The sequence below is a fragment of the Dendrobates tinctorius genome, unplaced genomic scaffold, assembly GCF_039654945.1.
Source record: "Dendrobates tinctorius isolate UK_male_01 unplaced genomic scaffold, ASM3965494v1 ptg000004l, whole genome shotgun sequence".
In the NCBI taxonomy this organism is placed as follows: Eukaryota; Metazoa; Chordata; class Amphibia; order Anura; family Dendrobatidae; genus Dendrobates; species Dendrobates tinctorius.
The window spans coordinates 23,803,645-23,817,268 of record NW_027361672.1 but is presented as its reverse complement, the minus strand read 5'-3'; the positions used below and the strand labels follow the sequence as shown (position 1 = coordinate 23,817,268).

Genomic DNA, 13,624 nt, shown 5'->3' with positions numbered 1-13,624 from the left:
TTGCTTTAGGCTTAGTTAGCTCTCCAGCTGTGCTGAGGCATCTATGGCATCGTAGATACGCCCCAAGGCTACTGCTAGTGGTGGTGTTAGGGGATTAGGGGTCTGCAATCCGCTAAGTTACCAACATTCCTGGTGGCCTAGCCTATTCCTGCCATCCTCCTCGGTGACCAGTTCATAACACACAGCAGTCAGAGGTTTTTTGCGGTTGATGATGAGGTTTGCGCACATGTCAGGAGGAATTTTGGTCCACTCCTCTTTGAAGATATTCTCTAAATCATTAAGATTTTGAAGCTGTCGCTTGGCAACTCGGAGCTTCAACTCCCTCCATGTTTTCTATGAGATTAAGGTCTGGAGACTGGCTAGGCCCCTCCATGACCTTAATGTGCTTCTGTTTGAGCCACTCCTTTGTTGCCTTGGCTGTATATTTGGGGTCATTGTCGCGCTGGAAGACCCAGCAACGACCCATTTTTAATGTCCTGGTGGAGGGAAGGAGGTTGTCACTCAGGATGTTATGGCACATGGCTCAATACATTCTCCCATTGATGTGGTGAAGTAGTCCTGTTCACTTAGCAGAGAAAACACCCCCAAAACATGTTTCCACCTCCATGCTTGACAGTGGGGATGGTATTCTTTGGGTCATAGGCAGCAGTTCTCTTCCTCCAAACATAGCGAGTTGAGTTAACGCTAAAGACCTCAATTTTTGTCTCATCTGACCACAGTACCTTCTCCCAATCACTCACAGAATCATCCAGATGTTCATTGGCAAACTTCAGACGGGCCTGCACGCGCCACTCTTGAGCACTGGAACCTTGTGGGCACTGCAGGATTTTAAACCTTTACGGCATAATGCGTTACCAATGGTTTTCTTCGCGACTGGTTCCAGGTGCCTTGAGATCATTAACAAGTTCCCCCCGTGTAGTTTTAGGGTGATCTCTCACCTTCCTCACATTAAAGTAAAAACACCACGAGGTGAGATTTTGCATGGCGCCCCAGATCGATGTCGATTGACAGTCATTTTGTATTTCTTACATATTCTTACTATTGCACCAACAGTGATCTCCTTCTCACCCAGCGTCTTACTAAGGCTGGTTTCACATTAGCGCTTTTTAAGCGCACGCACGGCCGGGGGTAGCTCCGCCCCCAAGCCGGCTCTCTGCCCGGCGTGCCCGCCCCTTGCTTGTAGCGCCGCCTCCTAGCGCACAGCGGCGCCTGCGATCGGCGCACCCTATCTTTAGCATAGGGTGCGCAGATCGTGCGCAGGCCGTGCGCTAGTTGCGCTTTGACCTGCGCTGCGCACTTTTGACGGTGCGCCGTGCGCGCTAAAATCCGAAAAGTTTGATTTTGGCGCGCACGGCGCACCGTCAAAAGTGCGCAGCGCAGGTCAAAGTGCAACTAGCGCACGGCCTGCGCACGATCTGCGCACCCTATGCTAAAGATAGGGAGCGCCGATCGCAGGCGCCGCTGTGCGCAAGGAGGCGGCGCTACAAGCAAGGGGCGGGCACGCCGGGCAGAGAGCCGGCTCGGGGGCGGAGCTACCCCCGGCCGTGTGTGCGCTTAAAAAGTGCTAATGTGAAACCAGCCTAATGGTTTTGTAGCCCATTCCAGCTTTGTCCAGATCCATGATATTGTCCCTGACATCGATGGAAAGGTGACTATGAAAGACAGCTTTTTTTAATACAGGTAACGAGTTGATTAGGAGCATTTATATGGTCTGTAGGAGCCATAACTTTTAACGGTTGGTAGGTGATCAAATACTTATTTCTCACTGCAAAATGCAAATAAATTTATATAATTTATACAATTAATTTCTGGACTTTATTTTTGATATTTTATCTCTCAATGTTAAAATTAACCTACCCTTAAAATTATAGACTGTTCATGTCTTTGTCAGTGGGCAATCTTACAAAATCAGCAAGGGATCAAATACTCATTTCCCCCACTGTATGTCAATTAAATTATATCAAGTAAAGGTGTTATCCAGGCAACAAGAAAAGATCCCGGCGGCTTTTAACAGTAAAAACAAACTTATTGATACTCCCCTTCCGGAAACAGCACAGGCCACTTCGTGGTCAGTGTCGACGCATGAAGAGGAGACGCCACTGTTCCACCAGCAGTAGGACCGCTGCAGGTTTCAGGTGAATTAAACAGTGCACCATCAGAAAAACATCCAATGACACACTACTCAAGTCACCCAACCACTGCAGTCAATCACTGTCGCAGCTGTTGCTGGTGGAATGGTGAGGTCTCTATTTCCTGCATTCGCGCAGACCACGACGTGGCCTGTGCTGGGTCTATAGGCCCAGTCACACACAGTGATCTCGCTAGCGAGATCATTGATTTTGTGACGCGCCAGCGAGATCGCTGTGTGTGACGGGGGATCAGCGACCGGCCCCCCTGCAGGGTATCGCTGATCGTGCTCGATCGTCCTGGGCCATTTTTTGATCGCTGGTCTCCCGCTGGCCAGCACGCATCGCCGCGTGTGGCAGCGAGAGACCAGCGACGCTGGACGCTGGTTTCTAATGTAAACAGTGGGTATCCACGAGCCGCGGCTCCTGTATACCCGATGTTTATATTAGAAACCAGCTTGCTCGCTGGTCCTGATCGCTGGAGGGGCTGTCTATGTGACAGCTCACAGCGATCAGCCTAACGATGTCCCAGCGATCCCACCCATGTCGGATCGTTGGTGGGATCGCTGGGACATCGTTATGTGTAACGGGCCTTAAGCGAGGACCAAACAGAATTGATTAGGCTAGGTCCAGATTGCATTTAATGCCTACTGTCGGACACATACAGTTAGGAGTTATTTGCCCGACATTGTGCACAGTGAGGATGGATGCCGAGATATCCATCTACCATAGAGACCCACTGAACAGAAACGAGTAACGCATAGTACAAGTATCTACCTCACTTACCTATGCAGCTACGCAAACAGTATTCAAAGTGCACACGTGCCATGCGGAGGCTGAAAGAACACACTTTTGACCTCGGTCTAATGAATGGGAGCCTATGACATAAATCTGATGACGTACACTGTAGGCTAGTTGCACCGACCTTATGTGCACTTAGCCTTACCTTGTTTTTTAATTTCAGCAATCCAAGCTCCTGGGGGAGAAAAAAATGTCCAGGCAACCCATCTACTATATAATCATCTAATTCTGTCTGTCGGTCTGTAACGGAAATCCTGCGTCGCCGATTTGTCGCACCCGGCCGGGCGCGACCAATCATCGACACGCAGTTCAGCCGCGAATTGGCAGTGGCACGGAAATTGAACGACACATGCCACTGCTACCATCGGGAGATCAGTGGCACTAGCCGCGGGCGGATCTCCCGACGGTTGCCGAGGGTCGTCATCTGCCGCACGGAGGTCAGTAGCGTCGCAGCCGAGAGGTGACCGGCGCTACTACATACATATTCTTGAATACCCGATGCGTTAGAACCGGGCCACCATATAGTTTAAAAAATAAATGCTTAATTAGAAAAAATAAAGTGTCAATGCAAAAACAAATAGAAACGGTACCTAAAAGATAGATGTGGGTCCAACAGATGCTCAGTATTAATCTGTGCTGCGTAAGCTACTATGGTTTAAAATCCTGTACACATTAGATTTAAGCTATGTGCACACTGTGGATTTGGCCCAGCGGATTCGCAGCAGAACTGCATGTCATGTACAGTACCATTATAGCCTATGTAAATCAAAATCCGCAGTGCACATGCTGCGTTTTTTTTCAGCGCAGATTTGCTGCCGAATGAAAAATGCAGCATGTCACTTTTGTGCTGATTTGCCAAAGTTTACCACCTGCTCCATTCTAGAAATCCGCAGGTGAAAAACCACACAAAAAATGCAGTAAATCCGCGGGTAAAATGCAGAATACGCACCGTGCGCACGTAGCCATAAAGGGATTGACACAATGTCTTTGGTGCTACAAACCAATCTTTGCAAAAGCGAGTTGTATAAGATGGTCAACCAGTGAATGTTTATGGGGGCCTCCCGATTCACCACAGCAGATGATAATAATTACTGGTCATTACAATTTTCATAAAAATTAATACAAAATATATTTTGCCAGCAGCAAATTTCTGCATTCATGACGCGCTGCTAAGAATTGCCTAATACTGACATGCTAACAAATGCCTAGATAGATAAATAAAGAAAATGTCTGTGCCATAATAAGAATAGCTGCTCCATTAATATCAAATACACAGTTACTGGAAGCATTTGTTATCGCTGGTATGCTGGGAGCTGTGGAAACTGACCTTGAATTGAAGTACTGATTGTCTACGTCCATTTCAACACTAGGAAACTGGACCTTCTGCCATAGTGAGACTGCAAAAAATTCTCTATTGAAGCTGAAATAAAGCAAAACATCAGTGGATTACAAATTCATAAAAATCTAAGTTTTATGGCAACATTTCACATTTTATTAACATGTAAAAGCAATTTAATCAGCTTAAAAAAGCCTTAAAAGTAATACGCCTAAAATACAAAAGCAACACACAAAGTGTCTAGATGAGGGATATAATATAATCCTATGCTACTACAGTCACAGGCCACTGCCTCTATTGGACCCCACAATCATAGAAAATGGCAGCGCAGAATGATTGAATCTGATGGAGAGAACAAATCGTTCTCGCAATGCGTTGCCCAGGAATAGTTTATGTACCTCAAGTTAGCTGAACATCCCGGACACTCTGCAAAGCTGCGCATCTTACTCAGGTTCTTTGGACACATTCTGTATATGTTAAGCTGTGCCATTTTGGCGGGCATCATCTATTCTGAATTGGAAATGTGTGGCAGCCTTACGCACAACATGAACAAGTGAAGAGACACACACCTTTAGGGTATGTTCACACTGCATGTTTTTTCCAGGGGTCAAAATTGTCAGAACAAACAGGAGAGGCCTCAGGAAACTCTCCCCTTGAACTGGTAAACTTTAAGAGTCTTTTGCTAGCATTTTTTCTGGTCGTTTCCAGACAGTTTTTTGGCACCAGCAATATTTGGAGCAATAATTATTATTATGCACGCGGCCGGAGGGATCAGATTTTTTTTTTTTCCTTTACACGACTTTAAGCTATGAAGACAACTAAAATTTTACATGCAACAAAAGCATAAAAAAAAAAAAAAGAAACACGGGTATCTCTAGCTGTCCCACTGAACTGCATTGCAAGTATTGAGCCTCTTCCAAGTAGAAACTGTCTGAAGAATGTATATGTTCTTCACAATAAGGATGCATTACAGGATGCAGGAGCCCCTTGATTAAGGTGGAGGCAGCACATCCACCCTATCCATTAATAGTAGGTGTGAGTGGTTATTTCATCAGTATTTTGCACCGTTACCGTGGGGATGCTGCATCATGTAACACCTTAGTATTGTGACTAGTGATGGGCGAACATGCTCAAATAAGATGTTATCCGAGCGTGCTCGTATGCTAACAGAGAGTCTTCGGTGTGCTCGAAAAATATGAATCCCGCATGTCTCGCAGCTGTTTGACAGCAGCAACACATGTAGGAATTGCCTGTTTGTTAGGTAATCTCTGCACGCGAAACATGCAGGAGTGGGGACTCAAACAAGTTTTTCAAGCATGCAGAGGACACTCGGTTAGCACCCGAGCATGATCGGATAACCCCTAATCAGAGCATGTTCGCTCATCACCAACTGTGACCTGCTTTTTTCTGTGGTGCTTATTTTAATAATGTCCTTTTCAGTGAGTCACTTTTAATCTTTAGCTCCGATCTCGTCAGTGAACCTCAGCATCTCTGATCGCTGCAGGTAAAGGCAGATAACAGCTGCAGGACATGCTCCGAGCAGGCTCATATGCACCGTGTTAGCCTGTGGTGTGGTGGGAATCTCCACCATACGGCTCAGTTTTCATTCTGGGGGCTATGCATGCCATATATATTTAAAGCATCAAGCCAACTCATGCCGTTATAAACAGATCCAGGGACATAAAATGCTCGGCATATCTGGGACAAGCCGCAGTTGTTCATTTCTTTTATTAAATGATTGAGGGTTGATGGAAAGAACACCTCTCAAAATGCATGTCTATAGCCACCTTGTGTTTAAAGGACTCATTTTGCTTGTACATAGTTAAAAATAACTAAATGACATCCATAAGTTTTACAATTGATTGGACTCCACATAATTATTGCTTTTCAGCAGTAAATCCCCTGGAGGGGGGGGGGGGGAATGCAGCTGCCACAGACCAAGATGCACTAAAGAGCTATAGAGTAAAAAAGGCTTACAGGGAACGTATTCCTGGAAGCTACACAGAAATGGAAATATCCATCAAGAAACAGGAGCGAAAATAATATACTGAGCAAAACCAGGTCACAAATGCACAGCAGTATCAAAATCTAAGTGTGTACTTCTAAAGTTAGATATTATACATATATATATATATATATATATATATATATATATATATATATATATATATATATATATATATACACACACAAACTGTCTATGTTCAGCTTCACCAAATAAAACCACTGTAGGAAGCATCATCATAGCATGATCAATTATTTAATCTCACAAGCAAATGGAACATTTCTAGTCAATTGTGAAGAGACTACACAAGCACTGTATATGAGTACAGGCTTCACCTTATATTTCACTTGGCTTCTTGCCATTAGCAACTATTATATGTCCACATGCATACTACCCTTGCAAGCTGGATCTAGTAACCCTTGTCTTCATCTGTAGGAAACAACCAAAATACAATCAAACTCCGTGACACCCTGCATCAACCCCAATAGTGAAAGTCAAGTTGCGTAGATTTCCTAAACCCAAAAGTCGAAAAGTAGTAGGCGTTTCTTAATAGCTCCCATACACATGTTTAGTCTGGATCTATGTAGCATGCTTTAGTAAACCATTGACAACAAAGTATATTCTTTAAAAACAGGAAAAAATATTTTTGCCAAGTGTAAAGAAAGCAACAAAATGGTATTGACGCGGGCATTCATTTTAAAAAGGTCTTTTTGAGGCTTAACAATTTAACCTTTGCTTTGTTTTCATACAGGTTAAAGTCCTCTCGAGATGAGTGTTTGAGAAAAGAAAAAAATTCAATTAAGAGATCGGAAGGAAAGCGATATAGTTCTAGCCATAAAACACTAGTGAATAAGTGAAATTCCAATTTTGATTTGCAATTTGTGCAGTTATAATCAACAGTGAGTTTCACAAGTAAAGACGGATTGCTGTAACACATTGGGATCTGCACTCTCCAGCAGAAGGGATGCAACATGAAACAAAACCTATGGCCTTTAGACAACAGGCCATGAAGGCCATCTGCTCCTGCTAACTGTAGCGGGAGGATCGGAATCACATTTCTTGGCATCTACCATGATCTCGATAAGTCATTTAAAAAGAAAAGGACAATTACTGCGAGATAGATAGGAGACAGTTAAATCAAACTTTGAGGATACAGCAAGATTAGAGTGCATGCAGTATTTTTCAGGTGGGAAAACGCCATGACCCGCTAAACGCAACAACAAAAAAAACCCAACCAAAAAATAAAAAAAAAAAAAACACGCTGGCTGAAAGACCACCACAAGAACTACCAAACAGGCACCAAAAAAGAAAAATATTGCCAACAGTTTCTTGAAGTGTCTTCAGCTTGAAAAGCTCAGTAGTTAAAAAAGATGTCGCGTGCACGGACCCATAAAGCTTGTTCACACATTTTCTGCGCTTTTTTGATGGGAAAAACACAGATTTACAGTGCCAAAGTGAAAGATTTCTGTACTCTTATGCACACACTGCTTGTTTTCCCTTGCACATTAGAACCGGAGCGTTTTTTGCTTTGTTTTTTTCAAATCTGCATCATGTGAATTCTTTAAGCATTTTTCTTAATGAATGAGAAGAAAATGCAAGTAAAAGTGCATAAAAAATGTGCCTATTTTACACAGCGCATTTCCTGTCAATCTGTTTTTTGCAGCAGAAAGATCTGATGGAAATACTGAATGTGCGTGTGCATACCCTTAGGGCTCAGGCATCATTTTTCTGCTTACAAGAAAGTATTTTTTTTTTTTTTTTTCTTCATCTGTGTTTTTCAGAGTTTCATTCGACTAGGCAAAACTGTCACTGAAAAATAGAATCATAGAGTTGGAAGGGACCTCCTGGGCCATCTGGTCCAACCCCCTGCTCAAAGCAGGATTCGCTAAATCATCCCAGTCAGATGTCTGTCCAGCCTCTGTTTGAAGACTTCCATTGAAGGAGAACTCACCAATTCTCGTGGCAGCCTGTTCCACTCATTGATCACTATAACTGTCAAAAAGTTTTTTCTAATATCTAAACTGTGTCTCCTCCCATTCAGTTTCATCCCATTGCTTCTAGTCTTTCCTTGTGCAAATGAGAATAAAGATGATCCTTCTACAATGTGACAGCCCTTTAGATATTTGTAGACAGCTATTAAGTCTCCTCTCAGTCTTCTCTTTTGCAAACTAAACATTCCCAAATCCTGCAACCTTTCCTCATAAGACAGGGTTTGCAGACCGGTCACCATTCTGGTCGCTCTTTTCTGAACTTGCTCCAGTTTGTTGATGTCTTTTTTAAAATGTGGTGCCCAAAACTGGACACAATATTCCAGATGAGGTCTGACCAAAGAGGAGTAGAGGGAAATAATGACTTCACGTGATCTAGACTGTATGCTTCTGTTAATACATCCTAGAATTGCATTTGCCTTTTTTGCTGCTGCATCACACTGTTGACTCATATTCAGTCTGTGATCTATTAGTATACCCAAGTCTTTTTCACATGTGCTGTCACTTAGCCCTATTCCTCCCATTCTATATATGCTTTTTTCATTTTTATTGCCCAGATGTAGTACTTTGCATTTCTCCCTGTTAAAAACCATTCTGTTAGACCTGGGTGTATGGGTGGACGACAAACTCACATTTAGTGGCCAGTGTCAGGCAGCTGCTGCAAAGGCAAATAAAATAATGGGATGCATTAAATACTATGTTACTATGTATAGTCCCTTGATGAGTTTTAGGTGAGTTTTTTTACACGGCATTTAAAAAAAATGCAAGTAACCTATTTTTATTAATGGGTGTAGAAAATCTGCAACAAAAGCTCATTGCTGTAACAGAGCCTCAGAGTCTGGTCAGAGTTTCATCAGCTTTTTCTACGATAAGGTAAAGTTGAGAAACTTTTTTTTTTCAAATCATACAGTCTGTAAAGAATGGGCATGCACATGGAGGACATTCAAGAGTGACCTGTAACTCAGGTCAAAAAAAAAAAAAATCAGACATCTGTGATTTTGTGCTGATCACTAGATGTGCAAAAAGACACCGACATGTGAGCAGCTCCATAGACTATAAGGCTATGTGCACGCTGCAGATTCACCTGCAGGTTTTTTCCCGCAGAACCGCAGGTAAAGTGACCTGCGGTTTTGCTGCGGTTTGGCCTGCGGTTTTGCCCTGCGGTTTCACACCTCTACTATGTTAACGGTGTGAAACCGCAGCGGAATCTGCAGAAACAATTGACATGCTGCGGAAAAAAAAAACGCAGCAAAACCGCGCGGAGAAAAAAAAACCGCAGCGTGAGCACAGCGGTTTTGAAAACCCATAGGGTAACATGGTACTGTACCATGTCTGCGGAACTGCTGCGGTTCCGCAGGGCCAAAACTGCAGCAAAAACCGCAGCGTGTGCACATAGCCTAATAAATTTTAGCCATGAAAATCATGGATTAAACTTGTACATGAAAAACTGTCTTCTAAATAAGCCGAGGCTACATCCACACGGTCAGTAACTTTGAACGCAGCACATGTCCGCTGTGTCCAAAGCGCTGCTGGCTTTTGAACGCAGGCTATTCCGCATGTGTTCATTGAAACGTGCGGAATCAGTGAGCCCTATACATTGCACTGGTGATATTTATCTTGTGGAGACTCGCGTCTCTGCAAGGTAAATTGACACGCTGCGGTCAGGAAAGACATGCCGCATGTCTGTCTCCACAGGTGGTGGTGAGCGCATATTGGACATGCGATTTCTTGAAATCCCATCCACTATGCTGTAACATCTGGCCGCTGTGGGTTGGATGCTGCGAATGTACACAGCGTCCAACCCGCAATGTTTACTGACCATGGGAACATACCTTTATACTGTATGTAACTTGCAGATTACTACAGCCCTAGAGTACTAACATTTCCGTCATTCCCCACAGACATCAGAGGAGGGCCCTTCGATACCACCGTAGTTACAGCTTTGCCTCCCCAAAGTCATAACTTATGTTATATACCTGCTTGCAATGCACCTTCTGCAATCCAGACATTATACAAGATAGAAGTATGTACGAAAGTATGTAGGTCTGTAAGGGGCAATAATATCATACAAATACAGATGGCAATACATATAAAAAAAGTTAGCAGAACCTCAATTTCAGAAGGCTTTGCAAATAATAAGGTGTATGGGATTGCCTTGACTGTCCTCTAAAGATAGATATTGAGAAATAATGGGAGAGGTTATGTTGGGAAAAGGCGAACAAAGTCTAAATGGACTTTGTGTAGCCCATTATACTGAAAAGCTATATCGTCACTTCTGGCCAAATCCTATTTTTCAGAGGTTAAGGTGAAAACCCTGACAGTGCGCATTGTAACAGTACACAATCTTGTCAAAAAAATGTTGCCACCCTGGAAATTGTTCCAGAAAATGAAATATTTCTCTCATAAAGTTATTGCAATTACACATTTTGTTATACACTTATAAAAAAAATAAATAAATAAAACTGGACATAATTTCACACAAAACCCACAAAATAGACCGGACAAAATTGTTGGCACCTTTGCAAAATTTAATAACCCTGATTCAAGCACGTAATGCTTGTTCTAACTCACCTGTGGCAAGTCACAGGTATGGGCAATATGAAAATATAAAAAAGACATTGAGTTATTTAATATGAAAATCACACCTGAAACCAGATAAAAAGGGGACAAATTGCCTGAATCTTTGCATTGTGTCTACTACACTAAGCAAGGAGAACATAAACAAAAGAGAACCAAACTTATTGAAAAATATCAACAATCTCAAGGTTACAAGTTCATCTCCAGAAATCTTGAAGTTCCTGTTTCTATGGTAGGCAACATAATGAAGTTTACAACCCATAGAACTGTAGCTAATCTCCCTGGACATGGACAGCAGAGAAAAATTGATGAAAGTTTGCAACACAGGATAGTCTGAATAGTGGATAACAAGCCCCAATCACGTTACAAAGAAATCCAAGCTGTCCTGCAGGCCCAGGGTGTATCAGTGTCAGCGCAAACTGTCCGTCAACATTTGAATAAAATGAATTGCTATTGCAGGAGACTCAGTAGGACCTCACTGCTGGCCCAGACAAAGCTAAACTGCAGTTTGCCAAAATGTATGTGAACAAGCCAACATCCTTCTGGGAAAGTGTCTTGTTGACAGACGAGACCAAGATTTGCGATAAAACACATCATTCTAGTTATCAAAAAGGGAATGAGGCCTACAAAGAAAAGAACACAGTATCTACAGTCAAATAAATATGGTGGAGGTTCAAAGATGTTTTGGGGTTGTTTTGTTACCTCTGGCACTGGGTGCCTTGACTGTATGCAAGGCATCACGAAATCAGAAATTACCCAAGGATTTTGGGTAACAATGTAAGTGCTCATTGTTGAAAGCTGGGTTTGCGTTGTAAGCCATAGGTCTTCAAGCAGGACAAAGACCCCAAACACTTCGTAAAGCACCCAAAAATGAATGGAAAAGAGCTGGAGAGTTCTGAAGTGGGCAACAATGAGTCCATATATAAATCCCATTGAACACCTGAGGAGAGATCTTAAAATTGCTGTTGGGGGAAGGCAACCGTCAAATGTGAGAGACCTGGAGCAGTTATCAAAGAAAAAGAAAAGAAAAAAAAAGTGGTTCAAAATTCCAGTTGAGAGGTGTAAGAAGCTTGTTATAGGAAGCGATTGATTGCAGTTATTTTTTTCCCAAAGGGTGCGCAATCAAATATTAAAGTTGAGGGTGCCAACAATTTTTTGCGGCCCATTTTTGGGGTTTTGTATGAAATTAATGTCCATTTTGGGTTCCCCCCCCGCCTCTCTGTTTTTTGTGTTGTTCCACCACACAAAGAAAAACATGAGTATAACAAGGTGTGCGTAACTGCAATACATTTCTGAGCTACTTCATTTTCTGTAACAATATCAAGGATGCCAACACTTTTGACCATGACAATAAATGGAAAACTGCCCCGACAGAGGTGTCTGGCAGTATGTTTTTACTCCCCTTGGAGTAATGCCATGCCAACTTAGCCATCTAAAATTGTGCCGCCTTAAAAAAATGCAGTTTATTAAACAGGAACACAATTATAAAAGGGAAAAAAAGCTTTTCATGTCATAAATATCCATAATCAAGACCCCAAATACAATTATAGAATTGGTTACTGACAGCGTAAAATGATTGAATATTCCTCTCTCATTTATGTCTGTCACTAGTACTAAATACATCAATAAGTAAAGCACATAAGGGTGGTGCCCTGCAGACATTGAGAATAGACAGGACCTATAATAAATAAAATAGAGAATATATATAGATCGCATGTTCACTTTGCTATAGAATAGCAGCTTAGCAGGGGAGGGGGGCAAAATAGATGAGCACAGTTTAGATAAATGACACACATACAGGTTCAATTTACACTCGGTGCAATAAAAGCCATTGAAATATACAGAAAATAATTTCATTGTTCTGGCTTCCCCATATGGTATTGAGCACAGACTAGCAAATTAACAAAGACAGGATAGAAAAACATTATAACTAATCCGCACTGAAACGGATTACAGGACTGCCAGCAGGATCTCCAACCCAAAACTCATCACAAGAGAAATACAAGTAGAGGGATAAAAAAAAAAAAAAAAACAAAAAAAAAAAACGACACAACCTGACTGCACACACACTAACACTGCAAGGGTATTAATAGCAAAAAAACAGAATAGCTGAAAATACGACACTATCTAAACCTGCTATATACACCTGGAACAGCACAGGAGGGGCTGGGGGAAGGTCGGCACTGGGTTTCCAGATTAATAAACCAGTATTTCTGCTAACTTCTTGAGAAATCTCCTAATTTACATGACTAGGACAGTGCTTGCAGAAGAGGGAAATCCAGAATATTTAGCACAGGGCAGCGCTCCCAGGATCTTCCTCTTATTGAAGCTAACTGTGGCCCGGCTTTTATTGTGGCATTATACCCTACTTAGGCTACTGGAGCCCGCAGCGTTGGTGAAATGAAGCGCCTGAGCAAAGTCAGAAAATCCACCATTCGTTCCATGAGCTAAGTAGCTTTTACCATGATATAATCCATGCACAGTTACTGTTCTTTGTAAGTCTCCGAGAGGTTTGCCTCCTACAGCTGTACACTTAGGTATATTTAGTGTGTGGAATGGTGTGCAATTTGATTAATAAGAAGAGTGCTCACATCAGTCAGAAGAGAGAATGGTCACACAATTACACTAACAAAGAGGTATCAGATAAGTGTCGGAAAATGCCAAAACTACCGAGTGGACAATTCCAGTTTATTCCTGGCAATGCCCTGATACATATGGGTGAATTACAGAAAGTACACGATAATAGAATATAAAAAGCTACCAAGATGTTTGGACAAATACAGGCAGCCAC

The 13,624-nt window shown here is 42.4% G+C and overlaps 1 protein-coding gene across 7 annotated transcripts in view; it reads right to left on the bottom strand.

Moving 5' to 3' along the window:
- ZNF516 (zinc finger protein 516) overlaps positions 1–13,624 on the bottom strand; it is a 154,385-nt gene that overhangs the window by 102,002 nt on the left and 38,759 nt on the right. For all 7 annotated transcript variants that reach the window (XR_012230540.1, XM_073566542.1, XM_073566534.1 and 4 more), the window contains one exon: positions 4,255–4,347. The gene's annotated coding sequence lies outside the window, so the exon portion shown is untranslated. The remainder of the gene's footprint in view (positions 1–4,254; positions 4,348–13,624) is intronic.